A 12,694-nucleotide genomic window follows, 5' to 3' on the forward strand; every position below is an offset into this window, starting at 1 on the left:
TATCATTCCACAGCCGGCTGTCTAAGATTAGACCATTTCATTAAAAAATTAACAACAGTTAAACGGGAAATGTCTCATCCGCAGCATCCGATTGTTTGCCTTGAGAATAAAATATAATACCTTTCAACAAACACTATGATTTTGGGTCACATCATCATCTTCTATGATGAATCCTGACCAAACACCCTATCCTACTAACAAGTTTTCAGGTTCCTGGCGCTCGTGGGGTGTAAGCACAGATTAAATCAGCTGCCCTAGTAGCAACCTGCGCTAACTAACATTCCCGTCCCTTAAAACCGAGATCTACAAATTGACATGGCGGGCGCCGTTGGTGGCCAATGACTGTTACCTATTCGCAACTGATCTTGTTTTGGCAATCATAGTTTTTTATCTTTCAGCGCATTCATACATGCTGTTGGTAAGGGAAATACCACTTGATAGTCGAAGCCTATGATCAGTAGTGCTGAAAGGATATTACGGTTCTGTTCAGCAACGGAGAAGGACAACCATGGGTGGTCTCTCATGCTCATGCTCATGCTCATGCTCAATAGTTTACAAATTCCAAAAGTTCTAATACCGCAAATTGTAGAAATAGGAAATTTCAAAATAATAAGCTTCAAAATTTCAGCAATTTAAATAAATATATAAGGTTCCATCCATAAACCACGTGAACACTAAGGTGGAATCGAAAATTCTTTTTTTTCAGCAACACATTTTTTGGGCTTGGGCTTAAGGGTCCCAAACAACCTTCCAAAATTTGGGAGCGATTGGGTAAGCCCACGGTTGGCGCAAAGCGAATGAAATTTGTATGTAAATTACTATGGGGAAAGATGCGTTTTCACATTTTTGATTTTACAAAATTCATATTTTATTATTTTATGAAACTAACACCGAAGAAGTATAGCCTTGGATGTCCTTAACAACTCTTACGAAGACAGTATGGTGCTAAATTGCTTCTAACAAAAGTTACAGAGCGTTCAATGGAGACATTTCGATATACTCAGAAAAAGTCATACTTTTTGCCAACACTGCCAAGTCAAGCGGAATCTTTCAAAAACTATAATAAATTTGAAAATTTGGGGTGGCGATTGTCCATGCTCTAACAAAAAAGTTTTTGTTTTTATATGAAAATTGTCCATGCCTGGAGGGGGGTTTCGAGATTTCCAAAAATGTGTCCACGTGGTTTGTGAATGGTCCCTAAGGATTCTTTCATTTCATTGAAAAATCAGTAGTTCTAAGTTGAAACATCTCCAGAAATTTTGTTTTTTTTTTAATTTTTATTTTCCAGTTCTTTTTGCTTGGTTTCTTTGGTAATATAATTTTTTTTCAACAATCAAAAATATTTATTATGCTATTGAATTTCATCAATGTTTTTAAATCAAAATACTAGCTGTTATTAGTTTTACAAACAGTTCGCAAGTAAAAAAGTGATGAAAATGCAGATTTGAAGCTAGTAATTCTTAAGTTTACAGTTTCAAACGAAGAAAGAAATGGAAAACATTTTTGTTTTTTTCGTAAAATTTCAAAATGCTTACTTTTTTTAAATTTTCTTTATTTAAATCATTCAAATTTTGGGTTTTATGTTTCATATTCTAGTATTTTACCATTTTATTGCAACTATTTTTGACTTGATGAATCATCAAAATATATAATATCAATGATGATATTTGTTTTTTTTTCTTCCTTAAAACAACAAGTTTATTTGTCTGACATCAATTTTACAATTTTAAATGATTGTTTAACGTTCTCTAACCACCCAACCCTCCTCCCAAAACGGGTTGTGAAAGAAGCTTTTCTTGAAATGGTGTTTAGATATTGTAGTGTTTCCAGGGAACATGATAAAGACTTTAAACTCGAGAATTATAAAACCATAATCGAAAAAAATCCGCTAATTCCAGACATAAAATTTGAAAATTTATGTTCGAAAATTGATAAATCGAATGTTTTTCAAATTTAAGCACGTTCAAACAATATTAAAAAATCCTCTATATAATTGTTTAATGTTTTTAGTTTCAAAGTTTTGATTTTGATTTTGAAACTAAAAAATCTACAGGTTTTGGAATTGTATTAATTATTAACTTGAAAATTCCTGATTTTAAAATTTAAATTTGAAATTTTTAGACCCACGTATTTTTTTAGGTCACAAAACTACAAAAAAAATTAAAAGAATTCCAAAACAGCGTCCAAGTGGTTTATGGATGCTCTCTAAGCTGTTATTTACGAAATCTGCCGACTTTATGCATTTTGTTTTTTTATGATCAAATAAGTTATATTGTGTTATTTGCTCGTCCTTACCAGGCTCCATACAACTTTGGCAGCTCTCCATACAAAAATTGTACGTAAAGATCTGTACTTTTTTGGAGGAACTTTCCGATCGATTTGGTGTCTTTGGCAAAGTGGTAGGTATTGATGAGGATTTATTATATTCAGTAATAATAGATTCATTGATTTTGTTTGCTGATTTAAAAACATTTTATATTTTATTTTTTGATAACTTCTAAGGGACAAAAAGCCATAAAGAAATACGGAAACAAATTGCCACCGAGTTATATAAATTGTGTTTTTTGGAAAAAAAAAACAAAACTCACTCAAACTTTTGTGAAATGTGAATTTGCACTTTACAGAAATATTGATAAATTTCACCGTTTTCGTGAGAGAACTTGATTAGCTTGATTTTTAAAAAAATCTAGTGTTTAAAAAATGTCCTTGGGTGTCCATTTCTGAAAATGTTTTTTTTTTTCAAAAGGTTCATAGAAATTTCGAAAATTGCATCAAATCTAGATTAAATTTTCAAAACAATCTATCCGTCATGGGTTTCCTGTGCAGTTAGAACCTTTTGAAAATTTAATCCAGAATTATGATTGGGCCTTTGGTTGCTGAGATACAACGAGTAAAAGAAAAAGAATCATGAAAATTCAAGTTTCCTAAGTCATTCCAATTTTCAATGTAAAGAATGAAACAATTTATTGCAATATTTTTAGATCTCTTTGAAAAATATAAATCCATAATTTTGGAATAAAGACTAACACTTCAAAAGGGAACAATTGAGTTTTTTTGCTATGTGCAAAATGTTTTTAAAACAATGTTTATCAATTTTCTTACATAAATAGTGTCTAGCCCGAGGTATAGCCTCATCAATCCACCAGCTTATAGCTCATCCTTTCAACAACTCATCGCTTCCCCCGGAGTCGATCCCCAGATCGATTTCTCCAAATCTTATTTACTCCCAAAGAAGAGTGCATTCTAAAACCACACACCGCATTCAGACAGACAGTTAGATGAACCCAAGGTTGCTCCTTTTTTGCTGCTGCTGCTGCAACGTTTAAAGGATTTCTTTGTGCAACCGGGGAGAAACGTTTGACTTTTTTTTATTTTGCTTGCCGTCACAGAGAACCCGCACCCAGACCCAGACGTGGTGGTTTCGCGGTTCCCCTTCGAGGTTCGTCCAAAAATTACGTAACTTCAAAAAAGGTACCATTCCTTGGTCAATGAATTTGTCAATGAAAAATGCAATATTTGTTATTTTTGACTATGTCACGTAGTTTATGGCCGACCCCCCTTGCCGGGTGGTTACCGCGGCCAGACATCCAGATCGCTTCGTCTCCCAGACAAAACACCACAAAGCAAATTGTGCACAGCACTTCCAACGAAGTTTGCAGCGCAGTAGCTACAACAACAACAAAAAAAGCAAGAACCCAATCCTTCTCGGAGGGTCCTCCCGTGGCCACAACGCAAGTCTGACAGTGCAGTACGGTTGTGGGGACAAAGAAGGGGGTGGCTCTAAACTGCATATATGTCAGTCGTCGGGGGATTCTCTCCGACCAAGACCCGACTTTTGTAGCATTAAATCGAACTGCACCGGCAGCCGGTTCCACCCGGGGAATCCCTCAGCCTTCCCTCAACTCTTCACCGAACGACCAAAATTTGAATGACAGTTCTACTTTGTCCCCCCAATCCACAGTTCTGTGTGCTTAATAATAGCTGACAGACGAGACGGCCATTATGGCACCACTTGCCATAAACCGTTATGGGTTCTTTGACACTTTGCGAGCGCGCGCGACATAACCTCAAACGCGCCAAGGGTTAGAATGCACCTTCATCGTCATTTTTTGCGTCTGGTTCTTTGCTAAAACAAGAGAAAAAAACACAAAAAAAGACTTTCAGAGTTTCTACTTTTGCTCCCTTTTTTGCCGGTGTCGTTCCTTTCGCAAACATTCGCATTTGATCAAGATGATGCAGCAGCCGATTTTTTATTCTTTCTTTTAGGTTAGGATTCCTCCTTCGCTCGGGTCTTGCCGGCAAATTGGTCGTGCTACTGATGAGCTGCGATGATCTTTGCTTTGAAACCTTCGAGAACGACCGGCGGTGCATCTGCAGCGAAAAACTGCAGCTTGATTTGCCTGGGCACAGTGGGATTGTAATTTGGATTGATTTTATTTAAAAATTCTGTTAAGAAGAATAGCACACTAAAATCAATTGAATACATTACCGGAAAACGATTTCCTTGAAACTTAAAAAAATGTGTATCTATTGATAAGCCACAGACATGCAGACATGTAGATCTGTTTCAGAATCCATCAATCAATAATTTATGGTCAATTTGAAGGTTCGGAAACTCACCACGCTAATTTCGAATTCACCAGGGCTGATTCACGTGCTTTTGACAGTTTTCTCAAACTGCAAAAGCATGCATGCAATAAAAAAACGTTACTTAATCCACCGGAAGGTGGTTGCTGCCTTCCTGCCTTCCTGCCTTGCAACCACACACTAGGAAAGCTTTGGCTAACGCTTACTTAGTAAAGACACTATACATCTGAGTGCTGCCATCTAGGTATGATAAATTTAATGAACCATTTGAAAGCACTGCAGTGTTTGTGTGCGTGCACTGAGCGTAAAGTTCCGACAGCTATCCGCCGGAGCTTTCAAATTATGTAAATAATGACCCTTTTTAGTATCAACCAAAACAGTTTTTCGAACATATCTTTTAAAATACTGCACCAAGCCGGATGAAATTTAAAAAAGACTTAAAGAACCTGAAGGCAAATCCAAAAACATAGATCCGGACAAAATCGGTCGAGCCAGTTCCGAGAAAAGTGAGTGAGAAAAAAAATTCTACGTCCATCCACACGCACAGACATTTGCTCAGAATTTGATTCTGAGTCGATATGTATACGTAAAGGTATATCTGGGAGGCTTATTTAAAAAGTTCAATTTTTGAGTGATTTTATAGCCTTGCCTCAGTGAGGTGAGGAAGGCAAAAAGTGTGATTGATTTTCGTAAGGGTTCAAAAAGTTTTCAGGTAGGGTTGATTTATGGGGCAAAGAAATCATTCAAAAAATGGTCGTATTCCACCATCATAAATTGCCCAATGTGCTCTACAATCCCGATAAAAAAAAAGTGTGACAACTTTGCCAGTGATAACCAATACTTGCACATCACTAAACAAAAAATCTACCTCTCGTTTGGCTCTCTTAAATCGGAGTTCTCCCGCAAATCTTTTTGGTTTCCTCTCGGCATTCAATTAGAGGCAGCTGTGCAGCAGTATTGGTAGTATATAAACTCTGAGCAAAATCGTTGTACCGGCATTTTTAATGACCAAATCAAAACGTGCCCCCTTCGTTGCAAGGGTGCCCACTGTGCGAACCTTGCAATTTAAAAAAATATTTGTACTTGTTGGGTTTTTATCAGGGCTAGTGTTTTTTCACGACTAAAAAAACAAATTTTGCGGCATTCCAATGGAGCATTTCCATTCGAACAGTTTTTGCTGTTTTCTACAATGTATTCCTTATGGGAGAACTGTCATTTCTACCACTCGAATCGGGCATTCCATTACATTGAAATGTCACCGTGATTTCACGGTTCTCTAAAACTTTTTAAAAACAAACATAAAAATGTGTTCTTTTAATAATAATTATGAACCGAAAAGTGTTTTAAAAGTTAGCAGCCTCTGACAAAAATATATATTTGAAAAGTTTTATTTGAATCATTGTAGGTAACTTGGAAAGATTTTCGTCACATGTATCCATAATTCAGCTATTTTAATGTGATTAAGATTTTAGAAGTTTAACTTGTTAATCTCCAAAACGAAGCGGATCCTATTCATCACATTCACTTTATTGTATATTGGATACTGTTCTATTTAAATCTCTTCAGAATTTTATAGAGAAAAGAATTTTTGCTGGAATTGTTTGAAAAAATATCTGCATTTCGTAGAATATTAAATTTAAAATATTTATGTAACATTGAAAAATTCAAAAATTGTTCTAAATCTGACTTATAATATTTTTTCATTTGAAAACTGAATTTTAAGGATCACGCGTCTTTCGTGAAATCGCGAAAAAAAATCACTAGCCCTAGTTTTTAAGATCGGAAATCTTGAAATCATCTATAAAATTATAACCTTTAAAAAATATAACTCGTAACATTTTTGGACTTGAAAATTGAAATTTTGTTTGATTTTTTTTATTGTAATTGTATTCAATGTATTAATTTTATTGTTGTATGCAGCATATCAGTTATTATGTTTGTTTGATAAATAACAATTTCTAACAAACTTCAAATATCAAGCTTATTTTAAATGTACGTTAAATACCCAAGTAGCAAGAAAAACATCACTCTTTATTTTGTTGTTCAACAATTGCTGCATAAGTGTTTTTATTCGTTAATTATTGAACAAGTGTCAAAAAATTTGGTCAATTGTTCACATTTTGACCAAAAAACCATTGTTCAACATGGCTGTGTAACACAAATGCCAAATCTAGCAACGGATTACGAACAGTTCATTTTGAAGTTTATTCTGACCTCAATACAACATGCTTGTAGAACTCGAAAAGCAAAATGACATTTGCAGACATGATGTTTCATTTCAGTTTGCTAAACGTCATAACAAAGTAGATTTGACCTTTGGCTTCGGCTGGCATTTCTCGTAAACTAGTTGTTTATGTGAAGTTCGCGTTTTATTTTAAAAATCGAGCAAGAACATGTTGACGAAACAAGCACACATAGTTCTAAAAATAGAAACAGCTTATGTTCAAAAGAAGTTTTGGCAAACTGTTAGTAAACTTGGTAAAACCTAGATGCCCGTAGACTTCGTATTGACGTTTAGGCCTGCTCATCCAACATAACCCCTCGTGGAAAGAAGCAGACGCGCGCCCGGACTTGACATTTGGAGTGATCTTGAGTTCGATACTTGCCCTGAGCATTCTTCATCAAAAAGGAAAACTGAAAATGCAGCACCAGGAACCAGCAGCAGTAGTGGAGTAGTAGTAGCAAGCGATGTTAATTAGCACTCAAACATAATTGAAAAAAAATCCCAAAGGCATAATTAAGAAATTGAATGATTTTTTATGGTTGATATTTTTTATTACCCATCATTCATAAATGGCGTATCCCTGTCCAAACTAATAAATTACAAAAAACTGGTAGTTAAATATCGTAAAGCGACATTTTTCACAAATAAAGGATTAAATGAAGAAAAAATAACTTTTGAGCGAACACCTTGAACATATTTTATGAAAAGCCTGTTAAACATTCTTGTCTGCCACGATATGTTCTCGAACGGTTATAAAAACGTTTGCCTAACTCCCTCCTGAATCTTAAAGGCAGAATGTTGCTAAACGGTTCTAACGACGTTATCCAACCCGGTTCAGAATCTTATAGTCAAGAGTTCTTATGACATGTTCAACAAACGTTCTCTATGCAAGTAGGACGTGCGCTGGTAAAACTTAATTAAACCACGCACATTTCTAACGGGTTAAGAGATGTTCAACAACAAAAAAACGTGCGCTTTTTTCAGCGTTCAAGAGTTCTCTGGGACGTTGGGAAAACATAGTAAATGAGTTCAACAACAAGTTCGGAAATCTTTTGGCGAACAAAGTGTGCTACTTGGGTATCATCTTAAAACCAAAAAAGAAAAAGAAGACTCCCAAATAATTCATGCTAAAAAAATGCTCATTATTGAAGTTATCAAATATTGTTGATACAAATAATGTTTTGATTGCAAAATTTGATTTGAAAATTCTATTTGCTACAGTTTGCTTTTATTTTACCCATTTGTTTTTAATTGTAGTTAAATATTTTTTAAAATAAATAACAACTAAATCAACTGTTTGTAAATCATTTTTTCCTGTTTTGATGATGATTGTTTAAATTATTAAAATATGTTTCAAATTACCAAACATATAGAGCAGTTCTCTAGGATTTCGGTCATTCGATTTTTTTTGTATTTTTTAATCTGACTGAAACTTTTCTAATGCCTTTGGTATGCCCAAAGAAGCAATTTTGCATCATTAGTTTGTCCATATAATTTTCCATACAAATTTCACAGTTGTTCAAATAAAAATGATGTAAAAAATCAAAATCAAAATTCAAAAATCTGTATCTTTTGAAGGAATTTTTTGATCGATTTGGTGTCTTCGGCAAAGTTGTAGGTATGGATACGGACTACACTGGAAAAAAAATGATACACGGTAAAAAAAATTTGGTGATTTTTTTATTTAACTTTTTATCACTAAAATTTGATTTGCATTATTTTTTATTTTTTGATATGTTTTAGAGGACATAAAATGCCAACTTTTCAGAAATTTTCAATATTACGCCCTTTTAAAATGTTAGTCTTGATTTGAAAATTTTGAAAATAATGTTTTCGGAAAGATCGGAAAATTTCACAAATGTTTCATATATTAACATTGAAAATCGGACAATTAGTTGCTGAGATATCGACATTAAAAAATGGTGGGCTGTTTGAATGAGACTTAGAAAACATCAATTTTCCTGTTTTTAAACCTTTGCATTGCAATATCTCAGCAACTAAAGGTCGTATCAACAAAGTCCGAAGAAGCAAAATATAGAGAATTTTCTCAGCTTTTCAAAAATATTTTTTTTTCAAAAGTGTGCAAACATGTGCACTAATTTAAAAAAATGAAAAACTGCGACCATTTTCAAAAAAGTCACCTAAATATGAATAAAACTTGAAAACGATGCACTTTATCAAAATTTTACTGATGTACTTTTTGATTGCAAATTTGATTTTACATCGAAAAATGAAGTTGAAAATAATTTGCGACCAATATTTCGATTTATTGAAAAAATCAGTATTGATTAAAAAATTCATAAATTGGTCAATGATTTTTTGCACAACCTGGAAATTTCTGAAAAGTTGGCATTTTATGTCCTCTAAAACATATCAAAAAATAAAAAAAATTAAAAATAGTGTTTTTTTGCATATCAAATTTTAGTGATAAAAAGTTAAATAAAAAAATCACCAAATTTTTTTTACCGTGTATTATTTTTTTCCAGTGTAGTCCGTATTCATACCTACAACTTTGCCGAAGACACAAAATCGATCAAAAAATTCCTTCAAAAGATACAGATTTTTTAATTTTCATACATCATTTTTGTATGGACATTTTTTTTTTGTAAATAGATGAAATATCGATCGAAAAACGTATTTGTTGAAAAATTTCTCTTGCGTTCTTTTGAAAACTAATCCGATAAATTTCCTAAATCTTACAAACTCTCAAAAATTCAGAAACTTCAAACATAAAACATATTCTTGAATCGACATTATACACCCAAAGACCTCTCGCGTGTTCATTCGTTCATTGGAACAGTTCATCCTATAGAGTGGCTTATATGGACAAATGACCGCCACTTAGTCACCGAACCATGGTGGCCTATTCGGCAAAGGCACGGTTCAATAAGCTGAAGGTCTTGGGTTCGAGCCTCGGTACCGTTACTATTTTTTTTTTGATAAATGATTTTTTTTTTAAAATGAACCCATGAGTAAAATACTCTCGGTAATTTCGGGATCTATCCTCTCCGTTCGCACACAGTACCATTTTACTACCGAATCGTGCTCTTTATCCTCTCGTATGCCGATGCCCAGTTCTGGGTGTAGGTTTAACTCTGTGACGTTATTTGACAACTCACGAGCACTGTCACGAATCACGAAAAAACAATGTGTGGCGTCTTATTTTTGATTGTTGAGATTTAGATGGAATTTTCAAATCCAAGATGGCGGCAAAATGGCGGTGATGAAATATTGTAAAAATGCATGTTTTAATTTAATACGCAACCAATCATTTAAATTTGACTAAATTGGGGTCACAAAACTCAAATTTGATGTTAAAAGTTAGAAAATATAAAATAATACAAAAAAAATGTTTTCGCCCGAAATGTCAAAATCGCGCGTGGGTCTCGTGGCGCAGGGGTAGCGGCTTCGGCTGCCGATCCCGATGATGCTATGAGACGCGGGTTCGATTCCCGCCTTATCCACTGAGCTTCTATCGGATGGGGAAGTAAAACGTCGGTCCCGGTTTCTCCTGTTTCTCCTGTCTCGTCAGAGGCGCTGGAGCAGAAATCCCACGTTAGAGGAAGGCCATGCCCCGGGGGGCGTAGTGCCAATAGTTTCGTTTCGTCAAAATCGCGCAGTGCTACCAGGTGCTACCATAGAAGGAGCTGTCAAACAAAATAATTTCTAAAAGAAAACCTCTTTTAAATAAACAGATTATATCCTTTCATAACATTTTTTCTTGATCATTGTGTGTCATAAATCAGCAATCTAAAAACATTTTCAAGAACACAATATCTTAGAATTATTCTAAGATAACTTCTCAAAAAGGCGATGTAAATAAATAGAAAATTCCGCACACTCAGTGCATGCTGACATTGAGTGTGAGTGGGATTAGTTGTTTGTTTTCATTAACATTCATGGTTACGCCCCGTTGTAAATTTACTACTGAATTTTATTGTCCAGGGTCGCAAAGTGTCGCCAACACTAACGAACATCCCGCGACAAATCAGAGAGGTGAGGTCCTTTCCCAATCTCTCAGCGAGAGAGAGCCCCAATCAGCACACCACCAAAGCCGTTTGACGTTTCGCGAGCACAGTCCCGCTCTCCCGCAAGCATATTTTTATTGCAACTCATTGAGAGAGAATCGCAATCGTTTGCCGGTGAATCGAAACACACACAGGCGTAGGAACATTTCCAGAGCATGCTTCGGTCGGTGCTGTTTCGGGTTCTAGAGGAAAACCGGGTGGCATAACAACCGCCCTTCTCTTTCTCCAGGGCAATCTAGATCAAAGGGAATGGTGGGGAGTTTTGAGGTTAGGGAAGACGATTACCGCGGGGCGCGCATGATTCTGACGCTGGAGGAGGAGGACGGAAGCACTCATGCACGTACTCCCGACGAAGCTCGGGGAGGCTGCCCGACGTTATGCAGAAAGTTCTTATGTACAACGGCGAGATTCCGCTGCCGTGCCGGCAGCTGCACATCGTGTTTTTTTGCCAAGTGCAGACGACCGGGTTGGAGTGACGAACAGACGACAGTCGAACCGAACTCCACACCGGCAAGCACCCCAGATAGTGCAACGGCGGCAGTATCAAACGCTCAACCAAGGTAGACAGACAACGGATAGACCGCGTGAAACGCGAACCCTTGACGACGGCAACGACGAGACCCACCCCTAGACTACGACGGCGAAATCAAAGCAAGCGGGCAGGTTAACGAGCACATCGCACAGTAGGCTGTTCTGTCGCAGTGGTTAACCAGGAGTGCACGCACCAGGGCGCTAACAAGGAAGAACCCTTCCTCCAACCGGCCTACTACGCCGTCTAGTGCACACACAACCCGAAAATCAATATCAACCTGCACAAACCAGCAAGAGAACTTGGCAAGGAACGCGGCCGCGTCAACTCGTGTGGTGCTACAAGAAGAAAGACAGGGAGGAGGCGGTGTGGGAAGCAATTAGTGGATAGTTTCAAGTGAAAATAAAAGCAAACACGGGATCTCTCGATACGCGACTGCACTCCCGGTACCGTGAAGTGACGAAGAAGAGCGCTGTGACGCGGGAGAAGGGTTGTGCAAAATTCAACGAGTCGCGACACACGGCAAGAGAGTGGCGGCGGCGGTTCCAAAACGAGAGCAAAAGTCATAGCCCAACAACAAGACACCGTGTGGAAGAGGAGGTCCAGAAACAACGCAGGAAGGTGGTGGAAGATAGTAGTAGTAGTAGTAGTAGCCGGCCAGACGAGTGCCGGGCAAATACATAACAAAACACAAACACACACATACGCGCGCGGCGAACGCAGGCGAACAGGAGACTGACTGGAGCACAAGAAGACTGGGCGACAGCTGGTGAGGAGAACGAGGTAAGGAAGAGCGCTGCTTCCCATCCGGTATTTGGCGAGATCCCCCGCCAATAGATCTTCCTCGAACGATGACGGTGGGAAGAACGAACGAAGAGACCCCAAGGTCTGACCCGAGTTGGGCGAGATGAAGAAATCGGAATCTTTTGAAATCTCGTTTTTGAAACAAAGGGTATCAGAAACCACGTGGTCTTGAAATGTCCTTATTTTTGGGATGTCCTAGGTCATTCAGGACCTTCACCGTAACAAGAAAATGGTCCAAGAATTTAGGCCTCGAGTTATATTCGCATAGCTGTGTTAGTATGGTAGACCGCATTTCTGACAGTTCTGGATGCGCTGGGTCATCCAAGGACTTCCTAGAGTTAAGAACTGTGGGTCTACCGCCGTAACAAGCAAGAGGTCGATGGATTTTGACTCCGGATCATATGCCATTAGATTCAGCGAGCTTGGTAGACTACTTATTTTGAGATGTCTTGGGTCATCCAAGACCACTTGGGAGTAAGGATCTGCGTGTCTACCGCCATCACAACCAAGATTTTATTAGAT

At 37.1% G+C, this 12,694-nt stretch overlaps 1 protein-coding gene across 2 annotated transcripts in view; it reads left to right on the plus strand.

The window, feature by feature from the left end:
• Positions 1 to 12,694, plus strand: part of LOC120413702 (RNA-binding protein MEX3B) — an 85,416-nt gene that overhangs the window by 22,577 nt on the left and 50,145 nt on the right. The window contains exon 1 of one of the 2 annotated variants that reach the window (XM_052706779.1): positions 11,381 to 12,151. The exons of the other annotated variant lie outside the window; for it this stretch is intronic. The gene's annotated coding sequence lies outside the window, so the exon portion shown is untranslated. Of the gene's footprint in view, positions 1 to 11,380; positions 12,152 to 12,694 lie in introns of those variants that run through there. 2 annotated transcript variants of the gene reach the window in all.

The sequence above is a fragment of the Culex pipiens genome, chromosome 1 (assembly GCF_016801865.2).
Source record: "Culex pipiens pallens isolate TS chromosome 1, TS_CPP_V2, whole genome shotgun sequence".
Classification (NCBI taxonomy): Eukaryota; Metazoa; Arthropoda; class Insecta; order Diptera; family Culicidae; genus Culex; species Culex pipiens.